This window comes from Glycine max, chromosome 19 (assembly GCF_000004515.6).
Source record: "Glycine max cultivar Williams 82 chromosome 19, Glycine_max_v4.0, whole genome shotgun sequence".
Classification (NCBI taxonomy): Eukaryota; Viridiplantae; Streptophyta; class Magnoliopsida; order Fabales; family Fabaceae; genus Glycine; species Glycine max.
Genome location: NC_038255.2, coordinates 36,536,061 through 36,547,080, shown reverse-complemented (window position 1 = coordinate 36,547,080; position 11,020 = coordinate 36,536,061). Strand labels below are relative to the sequence as shown.

The 11,020-nt window shown below is 32.7% G+C and overlaps 1 long non-coding RNA gene across 1 annotated transcript; it reads right to left on the bottom strand.

Moving 5' to 3' along the window:
- Nucleotides 1-428: 428 nt before the first annotated feature.
- On the bottom strand, nt 429-3,602 carry LOC100811088 (uncharacterized). Its single transcript, XR_419924.3, has 3 exons — nt 3,332-3,602; nt 3,009-3,098; nt 429-743 (listed from the first exon to the last, which is right to left on the bottom strand). It is a non-coding gene; the product is annotated as an uncharacterized lncRNA (long non-coding RNA).
- Between the last annotated feature and the right edge of the window lie 7,418 nt (nt 3,603-11,020).

Sequence of the window (11,020 nt, the reverse complement as noted above, 5' to 3'; positions counted from 1 at the left end):
CATCAATGGAACCTCAGGTGTTGCATTATGTTTTGAAAGATCAGAATTTATTGTTAGGAGCTATGTTGATTCAGTATGCAGCTGATCTTGATAAGAGAAAATCTACTATTGACTATGTGTTTACACTTGGAAGGAGGGTCAGTGAGCAGGTTATCCAAATTACAGCTTGCTGTGTCTTTGTCTACTACAGCATAAGACTACTGTGTATTGTGACAGTCAAAGTGCCTTGTGTCGAATAAGAATTTGAGTAATTTGAACAATAGAATACGAATAATGGTTCAAGTATATCTAGTTGTTAGTAACAGTTTATACTATTCAAGTAGAACGTAATAAGGCTAGCAGAAGGCCAAAGCCATTAGATCACTCAAAATCTTGGATACTGATTGAAGACCATATAGAGTAGGATATATCCATTATAAGAAAGAATATGGTAGGACAAAGTTCAAGTACATAACATTTCACTATTCGTGGGTACTAAGAACATCAACTATACAAATTTGGGAGACATAAGTTTTTCAAAAAAAGAAGGGATGAGAATACCCACTATAACAAGTCACAAATATTTACAACAAGGGGATTAGGAAATAGGCCTAGGCCATTAGCTCCCACAAATACACTATACAAAACAAAACATAACACAAGCAAAACATATAATAGCACACAACCCTCGGTTGTTGTGTTTAATTAACAACCATCTGCCCTACCACTGTGGCCTTCCTATGATCCTTCTCACCTGTTCAATGCTTAAAACCAAGCAAAATCAAGAAAACACAAACAAGGAGGAATGAGACTTTGTAGTAAAATACGATAAAGGCGGGAGAATAAGCATACAGATAACACCTAAGTTCTTTAACACATATATACACCTATTGAGTTGCACATCATATTTTATGACTAACAAAATACATTTTATATATAACAAACAAGTATGCCAACAGTCAATATCAGATAGAAACATATATCTCAATCAAAGTATTTGTACTTACACTAGTCATCACACAATTTGAAATCATTACAATCCCCATATATCAAACAATCACCAACCCATAAAGTTAGTCATCCTATATGAGTGTGATGCATGTTCCTATGTTAGTCATTACTACTCTTCCATTTATAATGTCATACATGGGGTACCCCAATAGTATTTATATGACACCCTTGGCACTAAGCCATGGAATATCCCAGAAACTTGAAGTAGCACTTAGCTTGGGATATCACCAAGTCTGGGTGACACTAAGCCTGGAGTGTGCCAGTAAGTCCTGGGATGCTGTGATGCATGGTTTATTTCAATTTCTTTCTCTTCACATTAGAGATGAGGCATATGGAATAAATTTTCCAAGAAAACACTTGCCCCTCATTTGTAAATCTTTCCATTTTCATTTGACAAGTCTTTATCTCACCCATAAAGCAAAATCATAAGCCTTCAAAAAAAGAAGTGTTTAGGACTAGTTAAAACATCAAATACGAATTTTAAAAGTAAAGGATTTTGGATTTAAATTATACTAAGTAATATGATTATAAGTTCATATAAATTTAGATATAGATGTAGATAGGAAGTATTGAAGGAACTAAGTATAAAATTTTCTAAAACCAAAAGCTACAATTAAGAACCATACATTAGCTTGAAAACAATTTAGACCAATAAAAGGCAGTTGGGTGAGAAAAATCTCAAAAACCGAAAACTCATTAGGACTAAGAATTTACAGAGAACCTCTCAAAGTATCAAGAAAGCACTGGAATATTTTCTATAATTTTTCAACTACCACAACTTCCTCAAATCAAGTCTCATTTCATCTCCAAAGAAGAACAAACTACATAATTTTATTCCATCCCATACTCATCTTATAAAATTCATAATCAATTACCTTAAAATGAAAATCCACCGATTCCAAATCCTCAAGATCCTTATCAAGTCTATTTCTCACTAAAAATACATAGCAAGCATCAATACATGCCAAACAATGCAGTTTATTATTTTTTATCTCACAGCTTCGTAGAATCAAAATCAACAGGGCAGTCTGCAGTGTGAAAATCACTAAAAATCATACAAAATTTGAAATGACATGGGACCAAAAGCATTACGAAGAGGACAAACAAATCTGCAACACTACCAAAAGGGCATAAAAAACAAAGACCTGTGGAAAATACTGTTCAAACCATAACACAAGGGTGGTGCTGTCTCACAATTCTAGCATATAGCATTAAATGTAGTGTAGTTTACTTGTTTAAAACCAGAAACTCAGAATCTACAAGTCACCTAATAAACACACTAAAAGCATATGTCAATCTAGAACTCACACCAATTAATTGCACTTCCATACACATCCTGTTTTGCACCACAATTCAATTCACTTAGAGCAACCATATACATAATGTAAGCATCTCTCAAACACCATTCACAACTCACCAGTCACAATTTAACTATACAATTGCATTCTCTCACAATATAATCAGCACTTGATTGAGTATATTTCTCTTAATTGGAAACAATTACATCAATACAAATTGCGTAATTCAAAGCAATTACACACACAAAGTTTCAATGGCCACAATTTATGTAATTGAAGCATAATCATCAATAATACTTAGCATAAAGTTTATTTATAACTCATCCCTACATTCTCTACTTAGCAAATCACAACTCATTCCGTTAAGCATTTAAATCGATTAAGGCATTATGAATCAGATTTCAAAAGGCAGTGTAACCATCTACATCGATCACCATAATCATAAATTACATAATCATCACATGACATAATTCAAAAAGTGCTCTTTAAGCAATTCGATCAATTGCTTTGAGTTGGGGTTTGCCAGACAGCGAGAGAGCAACATCATTCTCTCAGTGTCATGATTAATTACTATATATAACCATGGCAGCGAGTATATGCGTCTTACAGCGAGTCGTAATTCGACTCTTCGACAATAAAACCCCAAAAGAGTTAAGAGCGGGGAACTCCTAACCCTCTTCGTACACCAAAACGTACATTAGCTCTCACTCCCTCCCTTACCTGAGATTTTCCAGGGACTTCCAAGAGTACGATAAGACGATGTCCTCTGCGTATAGAACTTTCTCTCTAACCCTTAATCGACATAAAACACTATATGGAAACATAAGGACAAAAATACTGTCAAATTAAAGAGCACTAAGAGAACTGAATTTCTGATTAGGAAATTTAAATTTAAAACTACCAAAATAAAATGGAATAAAGGATGTGCTTGGTAACCTAGAAAGAATTCGTACTTGAGATTCTAGAGGTGAGACCACAATTATTTTCTACATGCAAGAAGGAAAAATCAGATTTTGGTGGAGAAATTATGAAAGTGGTCTTACCTTGAGTAACGGGAAGAAAGATCAAGCTTTTGGTGTTAAAGGGTCCATGGCTAAGAGACAAGAACACAAGGTGATGATGATTTTTGTTGCTGTGGGTGTCGACAACATCCACTGCGACGAAAGAAATTAAGGAAAAGAGAGTGGTGCTAAGCCATCAAACTCGTGAGGGAAGCTTGGTGTTTAGGATCGTAAGTGATAAGTGTTGTGTGGGGTGTACTGGTTGCTGATTTACAAAAGGGGAATATCACGTGCTATAAGGAAATGGGTAATTGTTAATTGTGGGAGTATATAAGGCTTTAAGAAAGAAAAGTTTTATTAAAGAAACAGAGAGAGAATTAGGGGAAGGGTGTGGTACGTGGGATTAGGGCAGACCGCCTTACAAGACTGGTTTACGTAAAATTTGTGGTCTGAATTGGTTTATTTAATTAAAAAATTAGGTTTAGATTTTTTTAAAAATCTATTAAATTAAATAGATCAGTTATTAGAAAGTCTTATAAGTCTGATAAACTGGCCTATATATATATACTTATATTATTTTTTGGATAATTAATTTTTTTTAAAAAATATCAGACTTTGATTACACTGGCTCCATAACTTCTATTCCTATAATCAAGTAAGACTTTAATTATAGATGAGTCATGTGCCCCTTTATATTCCTCATCATTTTTATTGGTTTTCTCTTCCTTTAACTTTTTCTATTACGTTCCTAATCCATAGGAAATGAATATTATAGATTTAATATAAAGAAGGCTTTTAAAAAGGCTATCAGGCCAGATTAGACTTTTAAAAAGGTCAGGCCGAATAAAAATAAAATAAAAGTCTTTGATAGACTATAAACCAAGCTCAAGCCTCAAAAATTCATCGTAGACTAGGTTCAGACCTTTCAAAGTCTGGTCTGACCTATTCCCACCTTATGTGGGATTGAATTAGAAATTTAGGGTAATAAGAATGAAATTGGTATATATTTAATTGAATAAAAAAGAGTAAGATGTAATTTTTATGATCACAATTTAAATTTGGATACCAAGGTAGTAGTTTAAAAATATTAGGAATAGATATAGCAATCATTTTAGAGAATGAAATTAATAGAACAACAATAGGAATTGCTATAGCAATAATTGAGGGCTGGAAATTTAATTTGGATATACTAGGAAAATAAGAATAAAATTTAGATTTTATTGAGATTGCACAAAGATCTCAATATAATAATTTTAGAATTTGAATCATTTTAGGATATAGAAATTATGTTCTTTAATTGATTACTTTGACTCTAAACGAGTCCCAAAATATTTTAGTCTTCATTATAGATATTAGTGATTATAAAATCACTAATTGCGGGTACTTGACGTAAGATATTGTTCTTTATTCATAAGCCTTATTATACTATTTGCTGGCTAACAACATCAATAATAACTATACTATATAAAAAATTAAATACTTTCCATAAACACACCAAACCATCAACGAAGCACATATACGCAAACATGCTATAGCAAATTATAACCTAACACCTCAAAAGATGTTACACCTTGCACATTACAGAGAATCCAGCTTTTCAATCTAGGACAAAGCACATAGCTGTTCAATACCATTTTACTAGCACTACTAGAAAAAAGACCTTTTACATTTCGATAAAATCGATATTAACAAAAAGGTGGTGATATAATAGTAAATAAAATTATTTCATTAACATCATTAAAAAAATGACGTTAACATGCATCATTAACATCAATTTTTCAAAAACTAATGTTATTGTTTTGATGTTAACATTGATTTTCATAAAAATCAACATTGTTTTTCGCGTGCGCGCGCGTGTGTGTATATATATATAAAATTGAATTTGGTTATCTTCTCGCGTCCACTCTCAGTCTCCTTACTCTCACCCTGACCTTGTCACTTCTGTGGTGTGACATCCTTTATCCCGACATATGCATAAATAAGAAAAACATATAAAAAAATGAAATTTAATTAAACCAATTTTATTCAAATCTCGTAAACAAATTCACATGGGTAAAATGATCATATTTGCTTCATTATTACCAAATAAAACTTATTAAAAACATATCTGTCTCAAAACAAGGTCGTCCAAGTTTACAAAAGAACTCAAGTTAAGTAGTGAAATAAAATAAAGTAAAAAAAAAAAAACATGTTCAGAACATCATGCAATTGAAATAAAAACTCATGCCCCAAATGTCACATCTTATCAGAGCATTGTGTCCCAACATCCTCTAACACGAGGTTCTTCAAAGTCATCCACCTAACCATCTGTTCCCATGAACATAAGGTTTGAGATCATCACAGGATCCAAATACAAGCAGCACACATGGAGTGAGTTATCACATTCCTAAACAGATAGAGATAAACAAAATCAAATATATTTAATATAAGTATAACAAACTCAACTTAGCACAATTTGTTTCATCTTACCACTCATTGTGTAACATCACTTGTCCCAAGGATTTAATCACACAATCACACCTTCACATTAATCACGTGTTCAGAACAACACATCTCAAGTACAACACAATGTCTCACACTCACATAATTCATTACCCACTATCACGTAACGAGTCACAATAGTCATTACATAGGCATTATGCAACAAATACACTAAGACTCAATCCTATATATAATGTGGTACCATGTCAGTGAAAAATCTCGTCGGGCGCTTAGAAGTACATGACAAGATAGACCACACACTGGTAAGTTAGGTCACTCTCACTAGGTAAAATCATAGGAAGACCAGTCAGGGTCACGCTGTTTTGCGAGAATGCTCCAACCATGTGAGATCGACACATGCTCAGAGGAGTACTCAAACCAGGTGTATTTACCCCCAAGGCCTAGACTTTGAAGAGTTCGTCAGGGCCTCTCCCTCTTGATTCAGGTCCAACCCAAAAAATATTTTAGCATGCAGACTCTATCTATGAACTGTACAAAACACATAACTCCTCAATTATTCTCAAAATAATTTAATCTTGTCGTGTCTTAAAGTGATTAAACTTGTCGGGTTCCCACAATGGTTTCCATCACAATACTTATCGCGCATAAACTCGTCGCCCTTAAAGGGACTTACAATTGTGTGATTGCACAGTTCATAGCTCACAACTCAATACATATAATATCTCAATACACATGTATCTCAAAATTCATCACATATTTAATTTATCACTTAAACACAATTTCAAGCACAATTTCATGATCCCAATATAACAATTTATCATGCTAATCTAGTAAATCTTGTCCAACACAAACAAATTATACAAATATGTTTCTCACAACATGGTGAGTAAAACCCCTCAAACAATTTCACATAATCATGTCAAAATCAAAGGAATTAAAATCATAGGTCAAAAACACGTAAACACCAAGAGCACTCAATTTTATCAACCAATTCGCATCAAAACATCAATTGGTCCTTCAAGCACAACAATATTGTAATTAAAATCGTAAAAGAAGAATTATAATTCAATAAACATCCAAAAATAAATCCCAATTTAATCCTCTAAGGATCCTACACATGTTCATTCTAACCTCAAGTGTGATAAAATCATCCCTTACCTCTAAGCGGTCTCACATGTGTAGTCTGACAGTGATAGCAACATCTCTAGTGGTTCCCTAAGATTTCTTAAGCTTTTTCTCTAGTTGCTCTGCTAGGGTTTCCAACCGTTAGAGAGAAGGAGAATGGATTGAAGCTTCCATTTCATTGTCTCTATGTGAGGGATATTTATCTAATCACACACACTATTTCACAAATCTCAACGGTAGGGGTGTGCAAAAATGAGTTTCGAACCTAGTGTTCAAATTTCACTACGATCCAACGGTTAATGAATCCAAGATTGTAATTTTACTAGGACAAATTTAGGTGTGTGCAAAAAAAAAGAAAGCTCTGTGCGAGGAATATTTCTCTCACCATAGATATTATTTCAAAATTACAATGGTGAGGATGTGCAAAGGTAGGTTCCAAACCTGGTGTTCAAATTTCACGATGATCCAACGATAAACGAGTCCAAGATCAAGTTTTACTGGAACTAGTTTGAGTATATGCAAGAAAAAGAGAGGGTTTTGGTAGAGGGAGAAGGAGAAAATGAATTTGAGAGGAAGAGAGTGGAGAGAGTGGAGAGACATGTTGTAAATGTAAAAAATGACTTAATATGTCTCTATTTATAGTTAGGGTATTCTTAGCTTATTATTTACTCTATTTTTCTTTATTTTATTAAAATGAACTCTATTTTACTCTTTATCAAATGAATAAATAAAACATCTTTTTTTTTCATTTCCTAAAAAAACACATATTTATTTTATTTACCTTAAAAACATTATTTTAATTAATAAAACTATTTCTTCTTATTTATTTAATTACAAAAACTTCATTATTTTTCTAAAACTATTTATTTTTAAATAAAACCCTTTTTAATTTATTTTACAAAAAAGGGTGTTTCACGTGGTGCTGCAACTCGTACTCGTACTCTCAGTCTCCTCTGTCGCACTCGTACTCGTACTCTCAATCTCCTTCGTCTCAACGCTCGTACTTTCTCTTGGTTTGAAGCTCGCGACAACTCTCACTCCCACTCGCAGCCACTCTTGGTCTTAGTCATGCTTTAGCTCTCAGTGATCACTCTTCGCGGCGACGACAAGTGTACGAAAGGAGAATGATCAATCTCGGTGTCGGCCTCGGTGACGAGGTATGTCTTTCTCTTACCTTTGGTAACTTCGATTTCAATGCTATGTTAGGGTTCCCCTTCTTCCATGTTTAGTAACTTGTAATTAAGTTTTATTTATTGGATTTTGGTTAACTACATTGGATTTTGGCAACACTATCTTTCTCTTACCATTTTTTTCTTTCTGAGTTTTGGTGCTTCTATTGAAAGCTTTGTGCTATAACTCTATGGTATTTAGTGAGAATTAATAGTAATCTTTTCCTTCCTTTTTCCATTGAAAACTCTATGTTATAACTATTCCACATTGTAGTAGTTAGCTATGAAAAAATACAAGATTGTATTTGATCCTTCACATTGAATAAAAAAAAGGTTGTGGTTGAAACATATGAACAAATAAAAACAGTGTTGGTTTAAATAATGATATAAAAACAATGTTGGTTGAAACATATGATTTGATAATAGAGATATGGACTTCAATAGTGATATATTCAGTTGTTTTAGTTTGTGTTTGTGGGACATAACTCATAACTATGAATTTCCTCCTTACCACCTACTACATTGGTAACATAAATACCTAATATGATCCGTTTAGGAAAGGTGTGGAGAGTCCAATGTCGCAAATGAAATAAATATCAATGATTTTTGAATTTTGCTATTTTTTTTCGTTTTCTTATATTTTTACAATAATTTTTTTCTTTATAATTCTTTAACCAATTGCACTGATTGTCCTGGGAAGAATTTATGAGGGATCAACAACCATCCATAACATCCCTTTGGGCAATGATCAAGTGAAAGTCGGTGTTGAGTAGTTCGAGATGTTGATGTTTGCATCCCTGTACCCATTCAAGAGGTTTAGCTAGTGGGGCAAACCATTAACACCTTCCTTGCTTGGCTGACACATCTTGTACAACCTTTTTCAAAACAAGTATTTCATTTTGTTGAATTTGTGATTATTAAAAAAAGATTTGTTACAAATAAAGTGTTGACTGTCATTGACTTATGTTTATTAATTGTGTAGGATAAACAGGTAACTAGGAGACCGGCGAAATCTGTAGATAGGCCGAAACCTGATGACGACCCCCTATACCAGATGACATTAAAGATCTTGCAGCTTTTCCTTAAGCCTATGCAAGTGTCATGAGATTTAACTGTGTTTGGGGTGTATAATGATGACATCCCCTTGTACATAAAGCATGACGATTGTTAACTCGTTGGCAAGTGTACCAAATTGTCACAAGTAGTAAAGTACTCGAAAGTTCGAGTGTCGAATCCATAGGAACTTTGTTTTTACTTAGATTAATGCAAATCCAATTTAAAAGCAATAGATAAATAATTTAAAATAAAGATAAGAGAATATAAGAGATAAGATAAATATTTAAAGATCAAAATAAAAGAAAAAAAATAAAAGATTTAGATTAAAAGATTATAAAGATAGAGATAAAGATAAAGATAGAAAATAAGAAAATAAAAGTAAAAGATAAAAAATAAAAGATTAAGATAAAAATAAGAAAAGATAAGATAAGATAAGAAAAATAAAAGATAAAAATAGAAGATAAAAGAAATAAAATCAGAACGTGATAATGTTGGGACCTGACTTGCCTTGTTTGCCTAGGATGTATGAGTTTATGATTTTTCTTTATCAATCTAGGTGATTCTATTCTACCCACATCTGTTCAATTACTTACCCCTGATTCCTCACGATAACAAGCCTATTTTATTTATCTATCTTCGAAATTCCTTTGCAAAGACTCAACAAATAAAATGCATGAAGTATGAATTATAGATGTTTGCAAGAATGCATGGGCATAAAATAATCATTCTATGTCTAGCAATGATTTTCCTATGAAGTTCTTTCTTTTTGTTCTATTAGAAGTTACACTCTTTCGAGTGTCTAACCCCTAAAACCAATGCATGCATACCTTCTTTAAATCTTATTTAGAAGTTACCCTCTCCCGAGTGTCTAACCCCTGACAGAATATAAAGATGAATAATGTAAGATAAAAGCAGAAACGATAATAGAATAGAAAACACCTTTGCATTGATAAATAGTGAGTACATCATACATTGCTTGACTTTTAGGCCTGCCAGACCCTAACTAGGGGTTTAACCACTCATTGTCATGAGAGACTTTTATAGGGGTTGAGGTGGATGGAAGAAGATGATGGATGAATGGAAGAAGATGATGGATGAATAAAGAGAGAGGGTTTTCCGTAAGGGATAGACCCAGAGTGTGGGTTGTCTGTTGTGTGTCTCCTTTTGGCTTGACTCTCCTTTTATAGTTGTTGGAGTGGACTTGGGCCTAATGCTAAAAATCTTCCTAATTGATATTTTTTTGATATTTTCTCGATCTTTTTCTCTTTTAATCCCTCATTTTCATATCTGCAAGCCATAAATAAGAAGAATATCAAATCTTAATATTTAAGCCAAAGATAATTGCTAAATCAATATTTTTAAAGATATTTTTAATATATTTTTATCATCAAAATAACTCATATTTAGAAGTTATAAACGATCTTTTTGAAATAGCGCGGTGGTCAATGTCTCAACATATTTGTTATACAAATGTAGATTCTATAAGTCACTTTATATTACAATCAATTACATAACTAATTATTTTAAATTGATGCATAATTTACTTTATTTTAACAATAATAGGCATACGAATGAGTTAAGTCTGCGATCAATGAATGCCTCTGTGTATGGATTCCTTGAGCTACAATTCACACATAAATTTGGGCAATCATAATTTGAATATGAGGATTATATTAAGAAATGAATGCATAATTCACAGAGAGATGTCTACCTAAGAGCCTACTTGAATGTGTAAGTAAAACTAAACAAATTAATTTAAATAATTTATGTACTATAACAACTTAATATTCTCCAATGCAGTGTACATTGGCAACTAGTCGTTATATGTCCTAAGGACAATGTTGTTGTTTGATTTTGTTCCTTGCACAAGAAACCCGACAACTACTTGAAAGGAATTATTAACAGGTCAGTTATAATTTGTAAGACATTTACTTTATCT